Source organism: Oncorhynchus tshawytscha, linkage group LG33 (assembly GCF_018296145.1).
Source record: "Oncorhynchus tshawytscha isolate Ot180627B linkage group LG33, Otsh_v2.0, whole genome shotgun sequence".
Taxonomy (NCBI): domain Eukaryota; kingdom Metazoa; phylum Chordata; class Actinopteri; order Salmoniformes; family Salmonidae; genus Oncorhynchus; species Oncorhynchus tshawytscha.
This window is the reverse complement of record NC_056461.1, coordinates 3,189,806-3,208,772: the sequence shown is the minus strand read 5'-3', so window position 1 is coordinate 3,208,772 and position 18,967 is coordinate 3,189,806. Positions and strand designations below refer to the sequence as shown.

General features: G+C 45.9%; 41 non-coding genes across 41 annotated transcripts; all 41 read left to right on the top strand.

Moving 5' to 3' along the window:
• Positions 1–54: 54 nt before the first annotated feature.
• Positions 55–125, top strand: trnag-gcc. Its single transcript has one exon. It is a non-coding gene; the product is annotated as a tRNA-Gly (tRNA).
• Positions 126–855: 730 nt separating this feature from the next.
• Positions 856–926, top strand: trnag-gcc. The gene has a single exon. It is a non-coding gene; the product is annotated as a tRNA-Gly (tRNA).
• Positions 927–1,478: 552 nt separating this feature from the next.
• On the top strand, positions 1,479–1,550 carry trnad-guc. Its single transcript has one exon. It is a non-coding gene; the product is annotated as a tRNA-Asp (tRNA).
• A 738-nt stretch (positions 1,551–2,288) lies between these two features.
• Positions 2,289–2,360, top strand: trnad-guc. Its single transcript has one exon. It is a non-coding gene; the product is annotated as a tRNA-Asp (tRNA).
• Positions 2,361–2,471: 111 nt separating this feature from the next.
• trnag-gcc lies at positions 2,472–2,542 on the top strand. Its single transcript has one exon. It is a non-coding gene; the product is annotated as a tRNA-Gly (tRNA).
• A 550-nt stretch (positions 2,543–3,092) lies between these two features.
• On the top strand, positions 3,093–3,164 carry trnad-guc. Its single transcript has one exon. It is a non-coding gene; the product is annotated as a tRNA-Asp (tRNA).
• Positions 3,165–3,275: 111 nt separating this feature from the next.
• Positions 3,276–3,346, top strand: trnag-gcc. The gene has a single exon. It is a non-coding gene; the product is annotated as a tRNA-Gly (tRNA).
• Positions 3,347–3,898: 552 nt separating this feature from the next.
• On the top strand, positions 3,899–3,970 carry trnad-guc. Its single transcript has one exon. It is a non-coding gene; the product is annotated as a tRNA-Asp (tRNA).
• Positions 3,971–4,081: 111 nt separating this feature from the next.
• trnag-gcc lies at positions 4,082–4,152 on the top strand. Its single transcript has one exon. It is a non-coding gene; the product is annotated as a tRNA-Gly (tRNA).
• Positions 4,153–4,704: 552 nt separating this feature from the next.
• Positions 4,705–4,776, top strand: trnad-guc. The gene has a single exon. It is a non-coding gene; the product is annotated as a tRNA-Asp (tRNA).
• A 109-nt stretch (positions 4,777–4,885) lies between these two features.
• Positions 4,886–4,956, top strand: trnag-gcc. The gene has a single exon. It is a non-coding gene; the product is annotated as a tRNA-Gly (tRNA).
• A 552-nt stretch (positions 4,957–5,508) lies between these two features.
• On the top strand, positions 5,509–5,580 carry trnad-guc. The gene has a single exon. It is a non-coding gene; the product is annotated as a tRNA-Asp (tRNA).
• Positions 5,581–5,691: 111 nt separating this feature from the next.
• Positions 5,692–5,762, top strand: trnag-gcc. The gene has a single exon. It is a non-coding gene; the product is annotated as a tRNA-Gly (tRNA).
• Positions 5,763–6,314: 552 nt separating this feature from the next.
• On the top strand, positions 6,315–6,386 carry trnad-guc. Its single transcript has one exon. It is a non-coding gene; the product is annotated as a tRNA-Asp (tRNA).
• A 110-nt stretch (positions 6,387–6,496) lies between these two features.
• trnag-gcc lies at positions 6,497–6,567 on the top strand. Its single transcript has one exon. It is a non-coding gene; the product is annotated as a tRNA-Gly (tRNA).
• Positions 6,568–7,119: 552 nt separating this feature from the next.
• On the top strand, positions 7,120–7,191 carry trnad-guc. The gene has a single exon. It is a non-coding gene; the product is annotated as a tRNA-Asp (tRNA).
• A 111-nt stretch (positions 7,192–7,302) lies between these two features.
• Positions 7,303–7,373, top strand: trnag-gcc. The gene has a single exon. It is a non-coding gene; the product is annotated as a tRNA-Gly (tRNA).
• A 552-nt stretch (positions 7,374–7,925) lies between these two features.
• On the top strand, positions 7,926–7,997 carry trnad-guc. The gene has a single exon. It is a non-coding gene; the product is annotated as a tRNA-Asp (tRNA).
• A 111-nt stretch (positions 7,998–8,108) lies between these two features.
• trnag-gcc lies at positions 8,109–8,179 on the top strand. Its single transcript has one exon. It is a non-coding gene; the product is annotated as a tRNA-Gly (tRNA).
• Positions 8,180–8,731: 552 nt separating this feature from the next.
• On the top strand, positions 8,732–8,803 carry trnad-guc. Its single transcript has one exon. It is a non-coding gene; the product is annotated as a tRNA-Asp (tRNA).
• A 111-nt stretch (positions 8,804–8,914) lies between these two features.
• trnag-gcc lies at positions 8,915–8,985 on the top strand. Its single transcript has one exon. It is a non-coding gene; the product is annotated as a tRNA-Gly (tRNA).
• A 734-nt stretch (positions 8,986–9,719) lies between these two features.
• Positions 9,720–9,790, top strand: trnag-gcc. Its single transcript has one exon. It is a non-coding gene; the product is annotated as a tRNA-Gly (tRNA).
• A 552-nt stretch (positions 9,791–10,342) lies between these two features.
• Positions 10,343–10,414, top strand: trnad-guc. Its single transcript has one exon. It is a non-coding gene; the product is annotated as a tRNA-Asp (tRNA).
• A 735-nt stretch (positions 10,415–11,149) lies between these two features.
• Positions 11,150–11,221, top strand: trnad-guc. The gene has a single exon. It is a non-coding gene; the product is annotated as a tRNA-Asp (tRNA).
• Positions 11,222–11,332: 111 nt separating this feature from the next.
• On the top strand, positions 11,333–11,403 carry trnag-gcc. The gene has a single exon. It is a non-coding gene; the product is annotated as a tRNA-Gly (tRNA).
• Positions 11,404–11,956: 553 nt separating this feature from the next.
• On the top strand, positions 11,957–12,028 carry trnad-guc. Its single transcript has one exon. It is a non-coding gene; the product is annotated as a tRNA-Asp (tRNA).
• Positions 12,029–12,140: 112 nt separating this feature from the next.
• Positions 12,141–12,211, top strand: trnav-gac. Its single transcript has one exon. It is a non-coding gene; the product is annotated as a tRNA-Val (tRNA).
• A 552-nt stretch (positions 12,212–12,763) lies between these two features.
• Positions 12,764–12,835, top strand: trnad-guc. Its single transcript has one exon. It is a non-coding gene; the product is annotated as a tRNA-Asp (tRNA).
• A 111-nt stretch (positions 12,836–12,946) lies between these two features.
• trnag-gcc lies at positions 12,947–13,017 on the top strand. The gene has a single exon. It is a non-coding gene; the product is annotated as a tRNA-Gly (tRNA).
• Positions 13,018–13,569: 552 nt separating this feature from the next.
• On the top strand, positions 13,570–13,641 carry trnad-guc. Its single transcript has one exon. It is a non-coding gene; the product is annotated as a tRNA-Asp (tRNA).
• Positions 13,642–13,752: 111 nt separating this feature from the next.
• Positions 13,753–13,823, top strand: trnag-gcc. Its single transcript has one exon. It is a non-coding gene; the product is annotated as a tRNA-Gly (tRNA).
• Positions 13,824–14,375: 552 nt separating this feature from the next.
• Positions 14,376–14,447, top strand: trnad-guc. Its single transcript has one exon. It is a non-coding gene; the product is annotated as a tRNA-Asp (tRNA).
• Positions 14,448–14,558: 111 nt separating this feature from the next.
• Positions 14,559–14,629, top strand: trnag-gcc. The gene has a single exon. It is a non-coding gene; the product is annotated as a tRNA-Gly (tRNA).
• A 551-nt stretch (positions 14,630–15,180) lies between these two features.
• On the top strand, positions 15,181–15,252 carry trnad-guc. Its single transcript has one exon. It is a non-coding gene; the product is annotated as a tRNA-Asp (tRNA).
• Positions 15,253–15,363: 111 nt separating this feature from the next.
• On the top strand, positions 15,364–15,434 carry trnag-gcc. Its single transcript has one exon. It is a non-coding gene; the product is annotated as a tRNA-Gly (tRNA).
• A 552-nt stretch (positions 15,435–15,986) lies between these two features.
• trnad-guc lies at positions 15,987–16,058 on the top strand. The gene has a single exon. It is a non-coding gene; the product is annotated as a tRNA-Asp (tRNA).
• Positions 16,059–16,792: 734 nt separating this feature from the next.
• Positions 16,793–16,864, top strand: trnad-guc. Its single transcript has one exon. It is a non-coding gene; the product is annotated as a tRNA-Asp (tRNA).
• Positions 16,865–17,598: 734 nt separating this feature from the next.
• Positions 17,599–17,670, top strand: trnad-guc. The gene has a single exon. It is a non-coding gene; the product is annotated as a tRNA-Asp (tRNA).
• Positions 17,671–17,782: 112 nt separating this feature from the next.
• Positions 17,783–17,853, top strand: trnag-gcc. Its single transcript has one exon. It is a non-coding gene; the product is annotated as a tRNA-Gly (tRNA).
• Positions 17,854–18,405: 552 nt separating this feature from the next.
• On the top strand, positions 18,406–18,477 carry trnad-guc. Its single transcript has one exon. It is a non-coding gene; the product is annotated as a tRNA-Asp (tRNA).
• A 109-nt stretch (positions 18,478–18,586) lies between these two features.
• trnag-gcc lies at positions 18,587–18,657 on the top strand. The gene has a single exon. It is a non-coding gene; the product is annotated as a tRNA-Gly (tRNA).
• Positions 18,658–18,967: the final 310 nt, after the last annotated feature.

The window sequence follows — 18,967 nt, the reverse complement described above, 5'->3', positions numbered from 1 at the left end:
GCTTGGAGATAAGGCTTTATGATACGATTTCCGGCCTTTTCTCAGTATTCCAAGGCATTGGTTGTTCAGTGGTAGAATTCTCGCCTGCCACGCGGGAGGCCCGGGTTCGATTCCCGGCCAATGCAGGATGTTTTGAACATGTAATTTCGAGAAGTATATGCGAACCCCTGAGGAAGAAATCTGTGTTCGATTGCCAGGCCAACAGAAATCTCTGGTCTTGGTCGAAATCTCAACTGACTCTTGAAAAATCTGGCCTTGCTTTCGTTTTCAGTTTGGACATTCACTCATTCTCAGGAGACTTTGGTGAATCCATTGTAGATGTCCAGTGTGTGAGGTGATTTACTTTGTGAAAGGCTTTAGTTGTTAAATGGGAAACGATTAACCAACTAGTCAGTGACAACTGTCTTGAGTTTGGCATTTGTGACAATGTCCTAGGACATCCCACAAACGCGTCACCTTCTAACTACGATTGTGTGGCCTGTGAGTGGTATAGAGCGAAATCGATTACATGTACGTGTTCGTGAGAGTCCCAGCATTCCATAGAGGGGTCACAGCAGCTTCTAGCTCTAACCATTCAGTCTATACAGATGTTTTTGTTAGAAGGGTTAAAGCCCAACACTGCAAACTTATGGTTTGTACCAATGCTCCACGTTTTTCAAAGGTCCAACACACCAGCTCCTCGTTAGTATAGTGGTGAGTATCCCCGCCTACGCGGGAGACCGGGGTTCAATTCCCCGACGGGGAGAAAGGACTGCTTTTTTCGGGTGAACAATGTAGCTGAGCCCACAAATCGAAAAATATGCTTGGAGATAAGGCTTTATGATACGATTTCCGGCCTTTTCTCAGTATTCCAAGGCATTGGTTGTTCAGTGGTAGAATTCTCGCCTGCCACGCGGGAGGCCCGGGTTCGATTCCCGGCCAATGCAGGATGTTTTGAACATGTAATTTCGAGAAGTACATGCGAACCCCTGAGGAAGAAATCTGTGTTCGATTGCCGGGCCAACAGAAATCTCTGGTCTTGGTCGAAATCTCAACTGACTCTTGAAAAATCTGGCCTTGCTTTCGTTTTCAGTTTGGACATTCACTCATTCTCAGGAGACTTTGGTGAATCCATTGTAGATGTCCAGTGTGTGAGGTGATTTACTTTGTGAAAGGCTTTAGTTGTTAAATGGGAAACGATTAACCAACTAGTCAGTGACAACTGTCTTGAGTTTGGCATTTGTGACAATGTCCTAGGACATCCCACAAACGCGTCACCTTCTAACTACGATTGTGTGGCCTGTGAGTGGTATAGAGCGAAATCGATTACATGTACGTGTTCGTGAGAGTCCCAGCATTCCATAGAGGGGTCACAGCAGCTTCTAGCTCTAACCATTCAGTCTATACAGATGTTTTTGTTAGAAGGGTTAAAGCCCAACACTGCAAACTTATGGTTTGTACCAATGCTCCACGTTTTTTCAAAGGTCCAACACACCAGCTCCTCGTTAGTATAGTGGTGAGTATCCCCGCCTGTCACGCGGGAGACCGGGGTTCAATTCCCCGACGGGGAGAAAGGACTGCTTTTTTCGGGTGAACAATGTAGCTGAGCCCACAAATCGAAAAATATGCTTGGAGATAAGGCTTTATGATACGATTTCCGGCCTTTTCTCAGTATTCCAAGGCATTGGTTGTTCAGTGGTAGAATTCTCGCCTGCCACGCGGCGGGAGGCCCGGGTTCGATTCCCGGCCAATGCAGGATGTTTTGAACATGTAATTTCGAGAAGTACATGCGAACCCCTGAGGAAGAAATCTGTGTTCGATTGCCGGGCCAACAGAAATCTCTGGTCTTGGTCGAAATCTCAACTGACTCTTGAAAAATCTGGCCTTGCTTTCGTTTTCAGTTTGGACATTCACTCATTCTCAGGAGACTTTGGTGAATCCATTGTAGATGTCCAGTGTGTGAGGTGATTTACTTTGTGAAAGGCTTTAGTTGTTAAATGGGAAACGATTAACCAACTAGTCAGTGACAACTGTCTTGAGTTTGGCATTTGTGACAATGTCCTAGGACATCCCACAAACGCGTCACCTTCTAACTACGATTGTGTGGCCTGTGAGTGGTATAGAGCGAAATCGATTACATGTACGTGTTCGTGAGAGTCCCAGCATTCCATAGAGGGGTCACAGCAGCTTCTAGCTCTAACCATTCAGTCTATACAGATGTTTTGTTGTTAGAAGGGTTAAAGCCCAACACTGCAAACTTATGGTTTGTACCAATGCTCCACGTTTTTTCAAAGGTCCAACACACCAGCTCCTCGTTAGTATAGTGGTGAGTATCCCCGCCTGTCACGCGGGAGACCGGGGTTCAATTCCCCGACGGGGAGAAAGGACTGCTTTTTTTCGGGTGAACAATGTAGCTGAGCCCACAAATCGAAAAATATGCTTGGAGATAAGGCTTTATGATACGATTTCCGGCCTTTTCTCAGTATTCCAAGGCATTGGTTGTTCAGTGGTAGAATTCTCGCCTGCCACGCGGGAGGCCCGGGTTCGATTCCCGGCCAATGCAGGATGTTTTGAACATGTAATTTCGAGAAGTATGCGAACCCCTGAGGAAGAAATCTGTGTTCGATTGCCGGGCCAACAGAAATCTCTGGTCTTGGTCGAAATCTCAACTGACTCTTGAAAAATCTGGCCTTGCTTTCGTTTTCAGTTTGGACATTCACTCATTCTCAGGAGACTTTGGTGAATCCATTGTAGATGTCCAGTGTGTGAGGTGATTTACTTTGTGAAAGGCTTTAGTTGTTAAATGGGAAACGATTAACCAACTAGTCAGTGACAACTGTCTTGAGTTTGGCATTTGTGACAATGTCCTAGGACATCCCACAAACGCGTCACCTTCTAACTACGATTGTGTGGCCTGTGAGTGGTATAGAGCGAAATCGATTACATGTACGTGTTCGTGAGAGTCCCAGCATTCCATAGAGGGGTCACAGCAGCTTCTAGCTCTAACCATTCAGTCTATACAGATGTTTTTGTTAGAAGGGTTAAAGCCCAACACTGCAAACTTATGGTTTGTACCAATGCTCCACGTTTTTTCAAAGGTCCAACACACCAGCTCCTCGTTAGTATAGTGGTGAGTATCCCCGCCTGTCACGCGGGAGACCGGGGTTCAATTCCCCGACGGGGAGAAAGGACTGCTTTTTTTCGGGTGAACAATGTAGCTGAGCCCACAAATCGAAAAATATGCTTGGAGATAAGGCTTTATGATACGATTTCCGGCCTTTTCTCAGTATTCCAAGGCATTGGTTGTTCAGTGGTAGAATTCTCGCCTGCCACGCGGGAGGCCCGGGTTCGATTCCCGGCCAATGCAGGATGTTTTGAACATGTAATTTCGAGAAGTACATGCGAACCCCTGAGGAAGAAATCTGTGTTCGATTGCCGGGCCAACAGAAATCTCTGGTCTTGGTCGAAATCTCAACTGACTCTTGAAAAATCTGGCCTTGCTTTCGTTTTCAGTTTGGACATTCACTCATTCTCAGGAGACTTTGGTGAATCCATTGTAGATGTCCAGTGTGTGAGGTGATTTACTTTGTGAAAGGCTTTAGTTGTTAAATGGGAAACGATTAACCAACTAGTCAGTGACAACTGTCTTGAGTTTGGCATTTGTGACAATGTCCTAGGACATCCCACAAACGCGTCACCTTCTAACTACGATTGTGTGGCCTGTGAGTGGTATAGAGCGAAATCGATTACATGTACGTGTTCGTGAGAGTCCCAGCATTCCATAGAGGGGTCACAGCAGCTTCTAGCTCTAACCATTCAGTCTATACAGATGTTTTTGTTAGAAGGGTTAAAGCCCAACACTGCAAACTTATGGTTTGTACCAATGCTCCACGTTTTTTCAAAGTTCCAACACACCAGCTCCTCGTTAGTATAGTGGTGAGTATCCCCGCCTGTCACGCGGGAGACCGGGGTTCAATTCCCCGACGGGGAGAAAGGACTGCTTTTTTTCGGGTGAACAATGTAGCTGAGCCCACAAATCGAAAAATATGCTTGGAGATAAGGCTTTATGATACGATTTCCGGCCTTTTCTCAGTATTCCAAGGCATTGGTTGTTCAGTGGTAGAATTCTCGCCTGCCACGCGGGAGGCCCGGGTTCGATTCCCGGCCAATGCAGGATGTTTTGAACATGTAATTTCGAGAAGTACATGCGAACCCCTGAGGAAGAAATCTGTGTTCGATTGCCGGGCCAACAGAAATCTCTGGTCTTGGTCGAAATCTCAACTGACTCTTGAAAAATCTGGCCTTGCTTTCGTTTTCAGTTTGGACATTCACTCATTCTCAGGAGACTTTGGTGAATCCATTGTAGATGTCCAGTGTGTGAGGTGATTTACTTTGTGAAAGGCTTTAGTTGTTAAATGGGAAACGATTAACCAACTAGTCAGTGACAACTGTCTTGAGTTTGGCATTTGTGACAATGTCCTAGGACATCCCACAAACGCGTCACCTTCTAACTACGATTGTGTGGCCTGTGAGTGGTATAGAGCGAAATCGATTACATGTACGTGTTCGTGAGAGTCCCAGCATTCCATAGAGGGGTCACAGCAGCTTCTAGCTCTAACCATTCAGTCTATACAGATGTTTTTGTTAGAAGGGTTAAAGCCCAACACTGCAAACTTATGGTTTGTACCAATGCTCCACGTTTTTTCAAAGGTCCAACACACCAGCTCCTCGTTAGTATAGTGGTGAGTATCCCCGCCTGTCACGCGGGAGACCGGGGTTCAATTCCCCGACGGGGAGAAAGGACTGCTTTTTTTCGGGTGAACAATGTAGCTGAGCCCACAAATCGAAAAATATGCTTGGAGATAAGGCTTTATGATACGATTTCCGGCCTTTTCAGTATTCCAAGGCATTGGTTGTTCAGTGGTAGAATTCTCGCCTGCCACGCGGGAGGCCCGGGTTCGATTCCCGGCCAATGCAGGATGTTTTGAACATGTAATTTCGAGAAGTACATGCGAACCCCTGAGGAAGAAATCTGTGTTCGATTGCCGGGCCAACAGAAATCTCTGGTCTTGGTCGAAATCTCAACTGACTCTTGAAAAATCTGGCCTTGCTTTCGTTTTCAGTTTGGACATTCACTCATTCTCAGGAGACTTTGGTGAATCCATTGTAGATGTCCAGTGTGTGAGGTGATTTACTTTGTGAAAGGCTTTAGTTGTTAAATGGGAAACGATTAACCAACTAGTCAGTGACAACTGTCTTGAGTTTGGCATTTGTGACAATGTCCTAGGACATCCCACAAACGCGTCACCTTCTAACTACGATTGTGTGGCCTGTGAGTGGTATAGAGCGAAATCGATTACATGTACGTGTTCGTGAGAGTCCCAGCATTCCATAGAGGGGTCACAGCAGCTTCTAGCTCTAACCATTCAGTCTATACAGATGTTTTTGTTAGAAGGGTTAAAGCCCAACACTGCAAACTTATGGTTTGTACCAATGCTCCACGTTTTTTCAAAGGTCCAACACACCAGCTCCTCGTTAGTATAGTGGTGAGTATCCCCGCCTGTCACGCGGGAGACCGGGGTTCAATTCCCCGACGGGGAGAAAGGACTGCTTTTTTTCGGGTGAACAATGTAGCTGAGCCCACAAATCGAAAAATATGCTTGGAGATAAGGCTTTATGATACGATTTCCGGCCTTTTCTCAGTATTCCAAGGCATTGGTTGTTCAGTGGTAGAATTCTCGCCTGCCACGCGGGAGGCCCGGGTTCGATTCCCGGCCAATGCAGGATGTTTTGAACATGTAATTTCGAGAAGTACATGCGAACCCCTGAGGAAGAAATCTGTGTTCGATTGCCGGGCCAACAGAAATCTCTGGTCTTGGTCGAAATCTCAACTGACTCTTGAAAAATCTGGCCTTGCTTTCGTTTTCAGTTTGGACATTCACTCATTCTCAGGAGACTTTGGTGAATCCATTGTAGATGTCCAGTGTGTGAGGTGATTTACTTTGTGAAAGGCTTTAGTTGTTAAATGGGAAACGATTAACCAACTAGTCAGTGACAACTGTCTTGAGTTTGGCATTTGTGACAATGTCCTAGGACATCCCACAAACGCGTCACCTTCTAACTACGATTGTGTGGCCTGTGAGTGGTATAGAGCGAAATCGATTACATGTACGTGTTCGTGAGAGTCCCAGCATTCCATAGAGGGGTCACAGCAGCTTCTAGCTCTAACCATTCAGTCTATACAGATGTTTTTGTTAGAAGGGTTAAAGCCCAACACTGCAAACTTATGGTTTGTACCAATGCTCCACGTTTTTTCAAAGGTCCAACACACCAGCTCCTCGTTAGTATAGTGGTGAGTATCCCCGCCTGTCACGCGGGAGACCGGGGTTCAATTCCCCGACGGGGAGAAAGGACTGCTTTTTTCGGGTGAACAATGTAGCTGAGCCCACAAATCGAAAAATATGCTTGGAGATAAGGCTTTATGATACGATTTCCGGCCTTTTCTCAGTATTCCAAGGCATTGGTTGTTCAGTGGTAGAATTCTCGCCTGCCACGCGGGAGGCCCGGGTTCGATTCCCGGCCAATGCAGGATGTTTTGAACATGTAATTTCGAGAAGTACATGCGAACCCCTGAGGAAGAAATCTGTGTTCGATTGCCGGGCCAACAGAAATCTCTGGTCTTGGTCGAAATCTCAACTGACTCTTGAAAAATCTGGCCTTGCTTTCGTTTTCAGTTTGGACATTCACTCATTCTCAGGAGACTTTGGTGAATCCATTGTAGATGTCCAGTGTGTGAGGTGATTTACTTTGTGAAAGGCTTTAGTTGTTAAATGGGAAACGATTAACCAACTAGTCAGTGACAACTGTCTTGAGTTTGGCATTTGTGACAATGTCCTAGGACATCCCACAAACGCGTCACCTTCTAACTACGATTGTGTGGCCTGTGAGTGGTATAGAGCGAAATCGATTACATGTACGTGTTCGTGAGAGTCCCAGCATTCCATAGAGGGGTCACAGCAGCTTCTAGCTCTAACCATTCAGTCTATACAGATGTTTTTGTTAGAAGGGTTAAAGCCCAACACTGCAAACTTATGGTTTGTACCAATGCTCCACGTTTTTTCAAAGGTCCAACACACCAGCTCCTCGTTAGTATAGTGGTGAGTATCCCCGCCTGTCACGCGGGAGACCGGGGTTCAATTCCCCGACGGGGAGAAAGGACTGCTTTTTTTCGGGTGAACAATGTAGCTGAGCCCACAAATCGAAAAATATGCTTGGAGATAAGGCTTTATGATACGATTTCCGGCCTTTTCTCAGTATTCCAAGGCATTGGTTGTTCAGTGGTAGAATTCTCGCCTGCCACGCGGGAGGCCCGGGTTCGATTCCCGGCCAATGCAGGATGTTTTGAACATGTAATTTCGAGAAGTACATGCGAACCCCTGAGGAAGAAATCTGTGTTCGATTGCCGGGCCAACAGAAATCTCTGGTCTTGGTCGAAATCTCAACTGACTCTTGAAAAATCTGGCCTTGCTTTCGTTTTCAGTTTGGACATTCACTCATTCTCAGGAGACTTTGGTGAATCCATTGTAGATGTCCAGTGTGTGAGGTGATTTACTTTGTGAAAGGCTTTAGTTGTTAAATGGGAAACGATTAACCAACTAGTCAGTGACAACTGTCTTGAGTTTGGCATTTGTGACAATGTCCTAGGACATCCCACAAACGCGTCACCTTCTAACTACGATTGTGTGGCCTGTGAGTGGTATAGAGCGAAATCGATTACATGTACGTGTTCGTGAGAGTCCCAGCATTCCATAGAGGGGTCACAGCAGCTTCTAGCTCTAACCATTCAGTCTATACAGATGTTTTTGTTAGAAGGGTTAAAGCCCAACACTGCAAACTTATGGTTTGTACCAATGCTCCACGTTTTTTCAAAGGTCCAACACACCAGCTCCTCGTTAGTATAGTGGTGAGTATCCCCGCCTGTCACGCGGGAGACCGGGGTTCAATTCCCCGACGGGGAGAAAGGACTGCTTTTTTTCGGGTGAACAATGTAGCTGAGCCCACAAATCGAAAAATATGCTTGGAGATAAGGCTTTATGATACGATTTCCGGCCTTTTCTCAGTATTCCAAGGCATTGGTTGTTCAGTGGTAGAATTCTCGCCTGCCACGCGGGAGGCCCGGGTTCGATTCCCGGCCAATGCAGGATGTTTTGAACATGTAATTTCGAGAAGTACATGCGAACCCCTGAGGAAGAAATCTGTGTTCGATTGCCGGGCCAACAGAAATCTCTGGTCTTGGTCGAAATCTCAACTGACTCTTGAAAAATCTGGCCTTGCTTTCGTTTTCAGTTTGGACATTCACTCATTCTCAGGAGACTTTGGTGAATCCATTGTAGATGTCCAGTGTGTGAGGTGATTTACTTTGTGAAAGGCTTTAGTTGTTAAATGGGAAACGATTAACCAACTAGTCAGTGACAACTGTCTTGAGTTTGGCATTTGTGACAATGTCCTAGGACATCCCACAAACGCGTCACCTTCTAACTACGATTGTGTGGCCTGTGAGTGGTATAGAGCGAAATCGATTACATGTACGTGTTCGTGAGAGTCCCAGCATTCCATAGAGGGGTCACAGCAGCTTCTAGCTCTAACCATTCAGTCTATACAGATGTTTTTGTTAGAAGGGTTAAAGCCCAACACTGCAAACTTATGGTTTGTACCAATGCTCCACGTTTTTTCAAAGGTCCAACACACCAGCTCCTCGTTAGTATAGTGGTGAGTATCCCCGCCTGTCACGCGGGAGACCGGGGTTCAATTCCCCGACGGGGAGAAAGGACTGCTTTTTTTCGGGTGAACAATGTAGCTGAGCCCACAAATCGAAAAATATGCTTGGAGATAAGGCTTTATGATACGATTTCCGGCCTTTTCTCAGTATTCCAAGGCATTGGTTGTTCAGTGGTAGAATTCTCGCCTGCCACGCGGGAGGCCCGGGTTCGATTCCCGGCCAATGCAGGATGTTTTGAACATGTAATTTCGAGAAGTACATGCGAACCCCTGAGGAAGAAATCTGTGTTCGATTGCCGGGCCAACAGAAATCTCTGGTCTTGGTCGAAATCTCAACTGACTCTTGAAAAATCTGGCCTTGCTTTCGTTTTCAGTTTGGACATTCACTCATTCTCAGGAGACTTTGGTGAATCCATTGTAGATGTCCAGTGTGTGAGGTGATTTACTTTGTGAAAGGCTTTAGTTGTTAAATGGGAAACGATTAACCAACTAGTCAGTGACAACTGTCTTGAGTTTGGCATTTGTGACAATGTCCTAGGACATCCCACAAACGCGTCACCTTCTAACTACGATTGTGTGGCCTGTGAGTGGTATAGAGCGAAATCGATTACATGTACGTGTTCGTGAGAGTCCCAGCATTCCATAGAGGGGTCACAGCAGCTTCTAGCTCTAACCATTCAGTCTATACAGATGTTTTTGTTAGAAGGGTTAAAGCCCAACACTGCAAACTTATGGTTTGTACCAATGCTCCACGTTTTTTCAAAGGTCCAACACACCAGCTCCTCGTTAGTATAGTGTGAGTATCCCCGCCTGTCACGCGGGAGACCGGGGTTCAATTCCCCGACGGGGAGAAAGGACTGCTTTTTTTCGGGTGAACAATGTAGCTGAGCCCACAAATCGAAAAATATGCTTGGAGATAAGGCTTTATGATACGATTTCCGGCCTTTTCTCAGTATTCCAAGGCATTGGTTGTTCAGTGGTAGAATTCTCGCCTGCCACGCGGGAGGCCCGGGTTCGATTCCCGGCCAATGCAGGATGTTTTGAACATGTAATTTCGAGAAGTACATGCGAACCCTTGAGGAAGAAATCTGTGTTCGATTGCCAGGCCAACAGAAATCTCTGGTCTTGGTCGAAATCTCAACTGACTCTTGAAAAATCTGGCCTTGCTTTCGTTTTCAGTTTGGACATTCACTCATTCTCAGGAGACTTTGGTGAATCCATTGTAGATGTCCAGTGTGTGAGGTGATTTACTTTGTGAAAGGCTTTAGTTGTTAAATGGGAAACGATTAACCAACTAGTCAGTGACAACTGTCTTGAGTTTGGCATTTGTGACAATGTCCTGGGACATCCCACAAACGCGTCACCTTCTAACTACGATTGTGTGGCCTGTGAGTGGTATAGAGCGAAATCGATTACATGTACGTGTTCGTGAGAGTCCCAGCATTCCATAGAGGGGTCACAGCAGCTTCTAGCTCTAACCATTCAGTCTATACAGATGTTTTTGTTAGAAGGGTTAAAGCCCAACACTGCAAACTTATGGTTTGTACCAATGCTCCACGTTTTTTCAAAGGTCCAACACACCAGCTCCTCGTTAGTATAGTGGTGAGTATCCCCGCCTGTCACGCGGGAGACCGGGGTTCAATTCCCCGACGGGGAGAAAGGACTGCTTTTTTTCGGGTGAACAATGTAGCTGAGCCCACAAATCGAAAAATATGCTTGGAGATAAGGCTTTATGATACGATTTCCGGCCTTTTCTCAGTATTCCAAGGCATTGGTTGTTCAGTGGTAGAATTCTCGCCCTGCCACGCGGGAGGCCCGGGTTCGATTCCCGGCCAATGCAGGATGTTTTGAACATGTAATTTCGAGAAGTATATGCGAACCCCTGAGGAAGAAATCTGTGTTCGATTGCCGGGCCAACAGAAATCTCTGGTCTTGGTCGAAATCTCAACTGACTCTTGAAAAATCTGGCCTTGCTTTCGTTTTCAGTTTGGACATTCACTCATTCTCAGGAGACTTTGGTGAATCCATTGTAGATGTCCAGTGTGTGAGGTGATTTACTTTGTGAAAGGCTTTAGTTGTTAAATGGGAAACGATTAACCAACTAGTCAGTGACAACTGTCTTGAGTTTGGCATTTGTGACAATGTCCTGGGACATCCCACAAACGCGTCACCTTCTAACTACGATTGTGTGGCCTGTGAGTGGTATAGAGCGAAATCGATTACATGTACGTGTTCGTGAGAGTCCCAGCATTCCATAGAGGGGTCACAGCAGCTTCTAGCTCTAACCATTCAGTCTATACAGATGTTTTTGTTAGAAGGGTTAAAGCCCAACACTGCAAACTTATGGTTTGTACCAATGCTCCACGTTTTTTCAAAGGTCCAACACACCAGCTCCTCGTTAGTATAGTGGTGAGTATCCCCGCCTGTCACGCGGGAGACCGGGGTTCAATTCCCCGACGGGGAGAAAGGACTGCTTTTTTTCGGGTGAACAATGTAGCTGAGCCCACAAATCGAAAAATATGCTTGGAGATAAGGCTTTATGATACGATTTCCGGCCTTTTCTCAGTATTCCAAGGCATTGGTTGTTCAGTGGTAGAATTCTCGCCTGCCACGCGGGAGGCCCGGGTTCGATTCCCGGCCAATGCAGGATGTTTTGAACATGTAATTTCGAGAAGTATATGCGAACCCCTGAGGAAGAAATCTGTGTTCGATTGCCGGGCCAACAGAAATCTCTGGTCTTGGTCGAAATCTCAACTGACTCTTGAAAAATCTGGCCTTGCTTTCGTTTTTCAGTTTGGACATTCACTCATTCTCAGGAGACTTTGGTGAATCCATTGTAGATGTCCAGTGTGTGAGGTGATTTACTTTGTGAAAGGCTTTAGTTGTTAAATGGGAAACGATTAACCAACTAGTCAGTGACAACTGTCTTGAGTTTGGCATTTGTGACAATGTCCTGGGACATCCCACAAACGCGTCACCTTCTAACTACGATTGTGTGGCCTGTGAGTGGTATAGAGCGAAATCGATTACATGTACGTGTTCGTGAGAGTCCCAGCATTCCATAGAGGGGTCACAGCAGCTTCTAGCTCTAACCATTCAGTCTATACAGATGTTTTTGTTAGAAGGGTTAAAGCCCAACACTGCAAACTTATGGTTTGTACCAATGCTCCACGTTTTTTCAAAGGTCCAACACACCAGCTCCTCGTTAGTATAGTGGTGAGTATCCCCGCCTGTCACGCGGGAGACCGGGGTTCAATTCCCCGACGGGGAGAAAGGACTGCTTTTTTTTCGGGTGAACAATGTAGCTGAGCCCACAAATCGAAAAATATGCTTGGAGATAAGGCTTTATGATACGATTTCCGGCCTTTTCTCAGTATTCCAAGGCATTGGTTGTTCAGTGGTAGAATTCTCGCCTGACACGCGGGAGGCCCGGGTTCGATTCCCGGCCAATGCAGGATGTTTTGAACATGTAATTTCGAGAAGTACATGCGAACCCTTGAGGAAGAAATCTGTGTTCGATTGCCAGGCCAACAGAAATCTCTGGTCTTGGTCGAAATCTCAACTGACTCTTGAAAAATCTGGCCTTGCTTTCGTTTTCAGTTTGGACATTCACTCATTCTCAGGAGACTTTGGTGAATCCATTGTAGATGTCCAGTGTGTGAGGTGATTTACTTTGTGAAAGGCTTTAGTTGTTAAATGGGAAACGATTAACCAACTAGTCAGTGACAACTGTCTTGAGTTTGGCATTTGTGACAATGTCCTGGGACATCCCACAAACGCGTCACCTTCTAACTACGATTGTGTGGCCTGTGAGTGGTATAGAGCGAAATCGATTACATGTACGTGTTCGTGAGAGTCCCAGCATTCCATAGAGGGGTCACAGCAGCTTCTAGCTCTAACCATTCAGTCTATACAGATGTTTTTGTTAGAAGGGTTAAAGCCCAACACTGCAAACTTATGGTTTGTACCAATGCTCCACGTTTTTTCAAAGGTCCAACACACCAGCTCCTCGTTAGTATAGTGGTGAGTATCCCCGCCTGTCACGCGGGAGACCGGGGTTCAATTCCCCGACGGGGAGAAAGGACTGCTTTTTTTCGGGTGAACAATGTAGCTGAGCCCACAAATCGAAAAATATGCTTGGAGATAAGGCTTTATGATACGATTTCCGGCCTTTTCTCAGTATTCCAAGGCATTGGTTGTTCAGTGGTAGAATTCTCGCCTGCCACGCGGGAGGCCCGGGTTCGATTCCCGGCCAATGCAGGATGTTTTGAACATGTAATTTCGAGAAGTATATGCGAACCCCTGAGGAAGAAATCTGTGTTCGATTGCCGGGCCAACAGAAATCTCTGGTCTTGGTCGAAATCTCAACTGACTCTTGAAAAATCTGGCCTTGCTTTCGTTTTCAGTTTGGACATTCACTCATTCTCAGGAGACTTTGGTGAATCCATTGTAGATGTCCAGTGTGTGAGGTGATTTACTTTGTGAAAGGCTTTAGTTGTTAAATGGGAAACGATTAACCAACTAGTCAGTGACAACTGTCTTGAGTTTGGCATTTGTGACAATGTCCTGGGACATCCCACAAACGCGTCACCTTCTAACTACGATTGTGTGGCCTGTGAGTGGTATAGAGCGAAATCGATTACATGTACGTGTTCGTGAGAGTCCCAGCATTCCATAGAGGGGTCACAGCAGCTTCTAGCTCTAACCATTCAGTCTATACAGATGTTTTTGTTAGAAGGGTTAAAGCCCAACACTGCAAACTTATGGTTTGTACCAATGCTCCACGTTTTTTCAAAGGTCCAACACACCAGCTCCTCGTTAGTATAGTGGTGAGTATCCCCGCCTGTCACGCGGGAGACCGGGGTTCAATTCCCCGACGGGGAGAAAGGACTGCTTTTTTTCGGGTGAACAATGTAGCTGAGCCCACAAATCGAAAAATATGCTTGGAGATAAGGCTTTATGATACGATTTCCGGCCTTTTCTCAGTATTCCAAGGCATTGGTTGTTCAGTGGTAGAATTCTCGCCTGCCACGCGGGAGGCCCGGGTTCGATTCCCGGCCAATGCAGGATGTTTTGAACATGTAATTTCGAGAAGTATATGCGAACCCCTGAGGAAGAAATCTGTGTTCGATTGCCGGGCCAACAGAAATCTCTGGTCTTGGTCGAAATCTCAACTGACTCTTGAAAAATCTGGCCTTGCTTTCGTTTTCAGTTTGGACATTCACTCATTCTCAGGAGACTTTGGTGAATCCATTGTAGATGTCCAGTGTGTGAGGTGATTTACTTTGTGAAAGGCTTTAGTTGTTAAATGGGAAACGATTAACCAACTAGTCAGTGACAACTGTCTTGAGTTTGGCATTTGTGACAATGTCCTGGGACATCCCACAAACGCGTCACCTTCTAACTACGATTGTGTGGCCTGTGAGTGGTATAGAGCGAAATCGATTACATGTACGTGTTCGTGAGAGTCCCAGCATTCCATAGAGGGGTCACAGCAGCTTCTAGCTCTAACCATTCAGTCTATACAGATGTTTTTGTTAGAAGGGTTAAAGCCCAACACTGCAAACTTATGGTTTGTACCAATGCTCCACGTTTTTTCAAAGGTCCAACACACCAGCTCCTCGTTAGTATAGTGGTGAGTATCCCCGCCTGTCACGCGGGAGACCGGGGTTCAATTCCCCGACGGGGAGAAAGGACTGCTTTTTTTCGGGTGAACAATGTAGCTGAGCCCACAAATCGAAAAATATGCTTGGAGATAAGGCTTTATGATACGATTTCCGGCCTTTTCTCAGTATTCCAAGGCATTGGTTGTTCAGTGGTAGAATTCTCGCCTGCCACGCGGGAGGCCCGGGTTCGATTCCCGGCCAATGCAGGATGTTTTGAACATGTAATTTCGAGAAGTATATGCGAACCCCTGAGGAAGAAATCTGTGTTCGATTGCCGGGCCAACAGAAATCTCTGGTCTTGGTCGAAATCTCAACTGACTCTTGAAAAATCTGGCCTTGCTTTCGTTTTCAGTTTGGACATTCACTCATTCTCAGGAGACTTTGGTGAATCCATTGTAGATGTCCAGTGTGTGAGGTGATTTACTTTGTGAAAGGCTTTAGTTGTTAAATGGGAAACGATTAACCAACTAGTCAGTGACAACTGTCTTGAGTTTGGCATTTGTGACAATGTCCTGGGACATCCCACAAACGCGTCACCTTCTAACTACGATTGTGTGGCCTGTGAGTGGTATAGAGCGAAATCGATTACATGTACGTGTTCGTGAGAGTCCAGCATTCCATAGAGGGGTCACAGCAGCTTCTAGCTCTAACCATTCAGTCTATACAGATGTTTTTGTTAGAAGGGTTAAAGCCCAACACTGCAAACTTATGGTTTGTACCAATGCTCCACGTTTTTTCAAAGGTCCAACACACCAGCTCCTCGTTAGTATAGTGGTGAGTATCCCCGCCTGTCACGCGGGAGACCGGGGTTCAATTCCCCGACGGGGAGAAAGGACTGCTTTTTTTCGGGTGAACAATGTAGCTGAGCCCACAAATCGAAAAATATGCTTGGAGATAAGGCTTTATGATACGATTTCCGGCCTTTTCTCAGTATTCCAAGGCATTGGTTGTTCAGTGGTAGAATTCTCGCCTGCCACGCGGGAGGCCCGGGTTCGATTCCCGGCCAATGCAGGATGTTTTGAACATGTAATTTCGAGAAGTATATGCGAACCCCTGAGGAAGAAATCTGTGTTCGATTGCCGGGCCAACAGAAATCTCTGGTCTTGGTCGAAATCTCAACTGACTCTTGAAAAATCTGGCCTTGCTTTCGTTTTCAGTTTGGACATTCACTCATTCTCAGGAGACTTTGGTGAATCCATTGTAGATGTCCAGTGTGTGAGGTGATTTACTTTGTGAAAGGCTTTAGTTGTTAAATGGGAAACGATTAACCAACTAGTCAGTGACAACTGTCTTGAGTTTGGCATTTGTGACAATGTCCTGGGACATCCCACAAACGCGTCACCTTCTAACTACGATTGTGTGGCCTGTGAGTGGTATAGAGCGAAATCGATTACATGTACGTGTTCGTGAGAGTCCCAGCATTCCATAGAGGGGTCACAGCAGCTTCTAGCTCTAACCATTCAGTCTATACAGATGTTTTTGTTAGAAGGGTTAAAGCCCAACACTGCAAACTTATGGTTTGTACCAATGCTCCACGTTTTTTCAAAGGTCCAACACACCAGCTCCTCGTTAGTATAGTGGTGAGTATCCCCGCCTGTCACGCGGGAGACCGGGGTTCAATTCCCCGACGGGGAGAAAGGACTACTTTTTTTCGGGTGAACAATGTAGCTGAGCCCACTAATCGAAAAATATGCTTGGAGATAAGGCTTTATGATACGATTTCCAGCCTTTTCTCAGTATTCCAAGGCATTGGTTGTTCAGTGGTAGAATTCGCTCCTGCCACGCGGGAGGCCCGGGTTCGATTCCCGGCCAATGCAGGATGTTTTGAACATGTAATTTCGAGAAGTATATGCAAACCCCTGAGGAAGAAATCTGTGTTCGATTGCCAGGCCAACAGAAATCTCTGGTCTTGGTCGAAATCTCAACTGACTCTTGAAAAATCTGACCTTGCTTTCGTTTTCAGTTTGGACATTCACTCATTCTCAGGAGACTTTGGTGAATCCATTGTAGATGTCCAGTGTGTGAGGTGATTTACTTTGTGAAAGGCTTTAGTTGTTAAATGGGAAACGATTAACCAACTAGTCAGTGACAACTGTCTTGAGTTTGGCATTTGTGACAATGTCCTGGGACATCCCACAAACGCGTCACCTTCTAACTACGATTGTGTGGCCTGTGAGTGGTATAGAGCGAAATCGATTACATGTACGTGTTGGTGAGAGTCCCAGCATTCCATAGAGGGGTCACAGCAGCTTCTAGCTCTAACCATTCAGTCTATACAGATGTTTTTGTTAGAAGGGTTAAAGCCCAACACTGCAAACTTATGGTTTGTACCAATGCTCCACGTTTTTTCAAAGGTCCAACACACCAGCTCCTCGTTAGTATAGTGGTGAGTATCCCCGCCTGTCACGCGGGAGACCGGGGTTCAATTCCCCGACGGGGAGAAAGGACTACTTTTTTTCGGGTGAACAATGTAGCTGAGCCCACTAATCGAAAAATATGCTTGGAGATAAGGCTTTATGATACGATTTCCAGCCTTTTCTCAGTATTCCAAGGCATTGGTTGTTCAGTGGTAGAATTCGCTCCTGCCACGCGGGAGGCCCGGGTTCGATTCCCGGCCAATGCAGGATGTTTTGAACATGTAATTTCGAGAAGTATATGCAAACCCCTGAGGAAGAAATCTGTGTTCGATTGCCAGGCCAACAGAAATCTCTGGTCTTGGTCGAAATCTCAACTGACTCTTGAAAAATCTGACCTTGCTTTCGTTTTCAGTTTGGACATTCACTCATTCTCAGGAGACTTTGGTGAATCCATTGTAGATGTCCAGTGTGTGAGGTGATTTACTTTGTGAAAGGCTTTAGTTGTTAAATGGGAAACGATTAACCAACTAGTCAGTGACAACTGTCTTGAGTTTGGCATTTGTGACAATGTCCTGGGACATCCCACAAACGCGTCACCTTCTAACTACGATTGTGTGGCCTGTGAGTGGTATAGAGCGAAATCGATTACATGTACGTGTTCGTGAGAGTCCCAGCATTCCATAGAGGGGTCACAGCAGCTTCTAGCTCTAACCATTCAGTCTATACAGATGTTTTTGTTAGAAGGGTTAAAGCCCAACACTGCAAACTTATGGTTTGTACCAATGCTCCACGTTTTTTCAAAGGTCCAACACACCAGCTCCTCGTTAGTATAGTGGTGAGTATCCCCGCCTGTCACGCGGGAGACCGGGGTTCAATTCCCCGACGGGGAGAAAGGACTGCTTTTTTTTCGGGTGAACAATGTAGCTGAGCCCACAAATCGAAAAATATGCTTGGAGATAAGGCTTTATGATACGATTTCCGGCCTTTTCTCAGTATTCCAAGGCATTGGTTGTTCAGTGGTAGAATTCTCGCCTGCCACGCGGGAGGCCCGGGTTCGATTCCCGGCCAATGCAGGATGTTTTGAACATGTAATTTCGAGAAGTATATGCGAACCCCTGAGGAAGAAATCTGTGTTCGATTGCCGGGCCAACAGAAATCTCTGGTCTTGGTCGAAATCTCAACTGACTCTTGAAAAATCTGGCCTTGCTTTCGTTTTCAGTTTGGACATTCACTCATTCTCAGGAGACTTTGGTGAATCCATTGTAGATGTCCAGTGTGTGAGGTGATTTACTTTGTGAAAGGCTTTAGTTGTTAAATGGGAAACGATTAACCAACTAGTCAGTGACAACTGTCTTGAGTTTGGCATTTGTGACAATGTCCTGGGACATCCCACAAACGCGTCACCTTCTAACTACGATTGTGTGGCCTGTGAGTGGTATAGAGCGAAATCGATTACATGTACGTGTTCGTGAGAGTCCCAGCATTCCATAGAGGGGTCACAGCAGCTTCTAGCTCTAACCATTCAGTCTATACAGATGTTTTTGTTAGAAGGGTTAAAGCCCAACACTGCAAACTTATGGTTTGTACCAATGCTCCACGTTTTTTCAAAGGTCCAACACACCAGCTCCTCGTTAGTATAGTGGTGAGTATCCCCGCCTGTCACGCGGGAGACCGGGGTTCAATTCCCCGACGGGGAGAAAGGACTGCTTTTTTTCGGGTGAACAATGTAGCTGAGCACAAATCGAAAAATATGCTTGGAGATAAGGCTTTATGATACGATTTCCGGCCTTTTCTCAGTATTCCAAGGCATTGGTTGTTCAGTGGTAGAATTCTCGCCTGCCACGCGGGAGGCCCGGGTTCGATTCCCGGCCAATGCAGGATGTTTTGAACATGTAATTTCGAGAAGTATATGCGAACCCCTGAGGAAGAAATCTGTGTTCGATTGCCGGGCCAACAGAAATCTCTGGTCTTGGTCGAAATCTCAACTGACTCTTGAAAAATCTGGCCTTGCTTTCGTTTTCAGTTTGGACATTCACTCATTCTCAGGAGACTTTGGTGAATCCATTGTAGATGTCCAGTGTGTGAGGTGATTTACTTTGTGAAAGGCTTTAGTTGTTAAATGGGAAACGATTAACCAACTAGTCAGTGACAACTGTCTTGAGTTTGGGTGAGTGGTATAGAGCGAAA